General features: G+C 33.9%; 1 protein-coding gene across 2 annotated transcripts in view; it reads left to right on the top strand.

The window, feature by feature from the left end:
- Positions 1-1,312: 1,312 nt before the first annotated feature.
- LOC134670916 (alpha-N-acetylgalactosaminidase) overlaps positions 1,313-6,000 on the top strand; it is a 115,423-nt gene continuing 110,735 nt past the window's right edge. The window contains exon 1 of one of the 2 annotated variants that reach the window (XM_063528748.1): positions 1,313-1,463. The gene's annotated coding sequence lies outside the window, so the exon portion shown is untranslated. The remainder of the gene's footprint in view (positions 1,464-6,000) is intronic. The other variant, XM_063528749.1, reaches the window with a different exon arrangement.

Genomic DNA, 6,000 nt, shown 5'->3' with positions numbered 1-6,000 from the left:
GTTATATGCAAGCGAGACGTGGACATTAACCCAGCGTGATAGAGACAGATTGAGCGCTTTTGAAATGTGGACATGGAGAAGAATGGAAGGAATAAGCTGGAAAGAGAGGAAAACAAATACGGAAGTATTAAATTTGGTAGGTGAGAAGAGATCTCTGCTAAAAACAATTGAAAACAGAAGGGGAAACATGTTGGGGCACCTGATACGTCACGATAATTACATAAAGTCTATAATTGAAGGCAGAATAGAAGAACAGAGAGGCAGAGGAAGACCGAGACGTGCATATATTGACCAGGCCAAAGAGAAAATTAATGTAGTGACGTATCAGGAACTCAAAACAGTAGCAGAGAAGAGAACGGAATGGCGAATACTCCACCGACAAGAGCTAGGCTCTTAAGAACGATGATGATGATGACAGTATAATACCCTATTGACAATCAAGGTCGGTCACGAATTGCTTGCCATCCGGATAGGCCCGCAATAATCGATTGTCGCGACAATATATCTATTACATAACTGGCGTAATAGTAATAGTAGGTACACTGAACAGAGCTTTTGTTGTTTTGTTTAGTTTAGTTTGTATTGTTGACGGAAGAGAATGTTAGCTTTTTATTATTTATTTTGATCGAATGACAAGTGAATAACGATTTAGAACAATTTTAAAGACGTAGCTATAATAAAATGTCCATGGGACACATACTAATTAATGATAAATATATTAAAATGGGTCACTCCCCCCTCTTCGACTAAAATACGTAAGCGATATACGATATTATTACAAAATGATTTTTTTTATGTAGGTACTTAAATAAATAATAAACAAGATTTCTAAAATAATTTGCTTTAAAATATGTTGCTAATACTCTTTTACGAAATCTACATAGAATCAATATTGAATTTAATTAAAACGATTTCTAACCATGACTAATTACTACATTTGTCAATATTTATTGGTTATTGTGATTTATTTAACTACCTTCAAATATTCGTGTTCCTTAAATTTCTGTTCATCAACTATTTTCACTGAATTTAAATGAAGCTTGTGTGTGACTGATACTTATATATCTCGTTTGCCTCGCACGTGACGAAACGATTACATTTTCCAACTACATATCCAACACAACCTTATTAAGGTAGCTGGTTTTGTTGACTAGAAGAAAAGAAGCAATGTACAGTAGAAAGCTTTTAAGAGCGTAAAGTTGCGTTCCATCACGCGACCCGCGTTGACCGTCGCGGGGGAACGAACGCCGTTCGCGGACTCGGCGCAGTCGCCTTTTCGCACGGACGGCCGCCGCGCGTATCCGAACGCACCCGAAGCCCGCGAATTCAAATTTCGAACATTTCGAAATCGCGCGTACTCAAGTGACTCGTGATTTTTTTTAATTTAAAATCAGTGTTGCTAGATTGATATTAACGGATTTTTTTTGTAGTTTTGTTTCTGCTTTTCGTCGTTTATTCTTGCGGTAAGTGAAAATGATGCTGTAATGGTAATGCTAGTGTGAATGATACTGATAATCGTATATGAGCTAATCATCTCGCGACATAGCGTGCTGTCTTAATTATATCAGTTTCGTTTTCTTTCGTTGCTGAGGTTTCGTAATGTTTAAATTATATGTCTTAGAATAACTAGTAAACGCGATCTTGGAGATGATTGCACTGTTGTGTACCGATTGTGTGCATTGGCCGACAAAAAATGGAATTTAACACAAGATATTAATGAGAGTTTTCACTCCTTATTTTGTGTAATCTCTTAATTGGAATGTGTGAAAATATTTGATATTGTTGCGAATGTTAAAAATAACATATAGGAACTTAACCTTTATATTTACTTAGTGGTGCAATATAGCATTTTTGGTAGATGCAAATCGAAGAAAAGGGAACCAAAAATAATTTATGAGGTTTAAAAAAATGTTTCATTGAAGTTATAATTATTCTCCCTGTTTAAAACATTGTTTTAGTACATTTGTTTTTTTTGCCGGCGTAGTAAATATGTAATTGAAAATATGTACGTTTTCTAAAGTGATTTTTTAATAAACTAGAAAAATCTATATTCTCTAGTTTATAAAATTACTATATAAATTATATAATATTCAAAATAAGTTCATGCTTTCCATATAGCTGATAGAAAAGACATCAACGTTTCGCGCTAAAAAGCTTGTTACATAAAACCTACTTTACATCGGTTACATGAAGAATGGACGGACTCTAGTTTTTGCTAGGGTAGTTAAATATTATCTAGTTTAATACATGTTTCAAAAAAAAGAAATAAATAAGTTTTTGACACTGTTTCAAAATAATTATAAAATAATTATAAAATTATTATAAATTATATTCTACATTGCAAGAATTAAACAAAAAATATATTTTTTAAATAATTTGTACCGAATTTAATAAATTTCTAAAAGATATGGAGAAGTTTTAACGAGTTTAATAAAAATAAAATGAATACTTATTTGATTATTAAATTTAAAGTAGTATAGTATTTATTTTTAATAGGTAGTGTATAAATTCCAACCATAAAATAAATAGTGTGTTTAAAACAAAACATAGATACATATGAAAATCTCCTTTTTGTTTTTTCTACGTTTAAAATACTTAGGTTCTCTTGTTATCCATTGGCCTCTTATGAACATATTACACATTTCAACTAGATCGTTAATCGTTACACTTACGGCACTAGGCTCTTCAACTTGCGCAAGAGTGTCAGTTATGTAAAAACACGTGAATATGGGAGCAGGTTTCGCAGTTACGGACGAATTAGGCATTTTCTACCGGCTCGGCTGTTAGCCAGTCTTTTGCGTTTGCATAAAGTAGTACAGAGTAGTTACTTAGGGAACGAAAGCATAATGGATCGATATATTTATTTTGTTTTTCATCAGACTTGATAAAACTTATGGTTTACGCAATTTCACAGTAGGTAACTATGTCCTTAAAATCTTTGTCTGAGAAATGTTAAAAACACATATAAATAAAAAAATACCTAATGTAATAAAAATATTTGTAGCCTATACCGAAACGGCAATTTTTTATACATTTTATTTTTATCCAAAAAAATATGGTCTACATAAAGTTGTGATAATGAGTATTAGCCAAGTTAGAAAATCTCAAAAAAGAAGCAAGGAAACAATTATATTTTTGGGTACAAATATTATTAAAATGCAACCCTATTAAAACCTACTTACAGGGTATTTATACGTATTGTTTATAGTAAAATACTATGTATTTATAACACGTTTCATATACCAACGCGAACAAGAGAGAGTCGTAGTAAAAGTCACTAATACTTATTTGGTTTTAGTATGCAATGTATGTATTTCATTGTATGTTGACTTTAGTACCATGTTATAACAAACAAGAAACTGTAAAACGAATTGACAATGACTATATTTTAAGAAAACTTGCAATATATATATATATATAACAATGTATATCTGGCAATAAACTTCATAAAAAAACATACAACCGAATTGATAACCTCCTCCTTGTGAGATTTAGAAGTCGTTTAAAAATAATATTAAAATGCTTAGGTATTTATTAAGAGAACGAAATAAAAACTAACCTAAGAATGTGATTATAAAACGCTAAAGACATTCACTTAAAGCCTAATAGTGGCTATTACTCTTTAACTCAAAATAATGGTATATATCTACTAGAGTGAAAAAGTCATATATTACATAAGCCATTTGATAACAGATAAGTTTATTCCAGCTTTTGATAACCTTTAAATACTAGGTTTAAACTAAGTATATTGAGATCAAAAATACCAAAGTGTAAGCAAAAACATTGAACTAAATGCAAATTAATTCCCATCACTTTATTCTTGATTTTTCCTCAAACAACCTCACTCAGGTCAATGTTACCTTCCATTTTATTTATTTTCATACTTACATGTCTATAAATATAAACGTATTAATTTTAATTTTTAACAAGCAGAAACGTCTGCGAACGATGCTATTAAGCTTAGAATAAATTTAAAAGTGGAAAAATTACTGTCTTGGGTGAGACTTGAACTCACGGCCTCTGGATCGATACTCCAGCGCTCTGCCATCTGAGCCACCAAGACCTCATCCCTAGCCAGCAAATCTTTCCACCATATTATAGGTCAAGGGGACCCTTAGCGACATCTACCGTAAGAGTGTAATACTTCTTAAACGGCTACCGGAGTTCCAAGTCATATTGGAAATTCACCAGTTACGATGTGCTACCCATACTAATTTTAATTTTTAACAAGCAGAAACGTCTGCGAACGATGCTATTAAGCTTAGAATAAATTTAAAAGTGGAAAAATTACTGTCTTGGGTGAGACTTGAACTCACGGCCTCTGGATCGATACTCCAGCGCTCTGCCATCTGAGCCACCAAGACCTTATAAATTAAATTTAAATAAATATTGGGATTGTCGGTAAATTTATTCTAAGCTTAATAGTGTAATCTACCAAACTAAGGGGAGGTGGACTACTTCAAATAAACAAGTAAAGTTAATAATTTTATTTAATTTCAACAAACAGATTTACAGTTTATACGAATGGCCTATCTCGCCTATGCTTCGCCCATGGAATCCCAGGAAAAAGAGAGCTCTGTAGCCTTCGTCGGCCTATTTAATAACAGCTGGTTCTACCCCTTCCTCTGCTCCTAACCAGTCTTGAAGCAGTTTCCTTAGCCGTCGGATAGATGGCGCCTTCGAGCCATCGATTGGTGTGCTGGCATTCCACGTAGTTACGCGCTCCTCCGCAAGGTGGCGCCACCGCTGCACTCGATTGCCAACACGGCCGTCCTGCATGGCGCCTGCCGCAGGCGCCTCACGAGTTAAGATACATGCTGAAACATACACGTAGGTTAAGAATGTGTAAAATTATCAAAACACACATAGCTGTTTACTCATACCCGAGTGATAGCCACAGTGTAAGTTACTTTTATAGGCCGCCTATGTTCAAAGAGGTTTTCTCACTTAAACACGTTCGCCTTGGTTTCACATCGGTTGATACCTACTTAAAAGCTTGCCACGCAACATTTAAGATTTTACGTGTATCCAACTCGATTTTTACCAATAACAACCTCCACTGTGACTTCAGATCAAGTTTTGACAGCGCGTGTCATACACAAAGCAGATTCATATTATATGTTGAAGCATTTATCTTAACTCTGAACTTTATTTAAGACATTTTAAATTTGTGAGGAACTATATATGTATAAAATAACTTTATATGTAATTTTAGTTAAAAAAACTTAAATATTATTATTTAAGAAATAAATAGAATAGCACTGAAATTTTAAATAGGCGTAAGTTTTATTTAGTATTTATCATAAAAATGAAGGGAATATAAACAAAGCAAGGTTGTTTTACTTATAATCTTACCTTGCCAACACGGTTTTATACACATTTAATATTAATTAATACTCCAATCATCAATATTGATCCACCGTTTCATATTTTCAGCCGCAGTTACTCCAGTGTACTTTTTATTACTCCTTTCACTCCCAATTACCTCCGTCACCTCATACCTATCGTTTCCCATAATCTTGCCGACTTGAAACGGACCCTTGTATACAGGTAACAACTTTTTGCTTTTACCATCATTACTCTGACTTTGAATGGTTACCATAACCAGGTCTCCCACACTGTATGCAGGTGCTTTAGTTCGAGATCGGTCAAACCTCTCTTTCTGATGCTGTGCATTGGACTTAATATTACTATCTACATTCTCACGCAACTTTGTCACGTCTATCAGGTTATCATCGTATCCTGGCGCTAAACTATCGCTATCTGTACGTAACCTATATCCGAAGAAAACCTCACTAGGGACGGCTTGTATAGTTTTGTGTATGGTACTATTTAAACCTTGCTGTAATATTTTTACGTACTGATCCCATCTGTCATCGGTTGTATTGGCGCCTAGTGTTTTTAACGCGTCAAGGATAGTTTTGTTAAAACGTTCGACCTGGCCATTCGAGCGAGGCATGCCAGTTGCCACCGTATGCAAATGTATGTTCTTATTTGTGC

The sequence above is a fragment of the Cydia fagiglandana genome, chromosome 14 (assembly GCF_963556715.1).
Source record: "Cydia fagiglandana chromosome 14, ilCydFagi1.1, whole genome shotgun sequence".
Lineage (NCBI taxonomy): Eukaryota > Metazoa > Arthropoda > Insecta > Lepidoptera > Tortricidae > Cydia > Cydia fagiglandana.
Note: the sequence above shows the minus strand (reverse complement) of the source record. Positions and strands in the feature narration are given on the sequence as shown.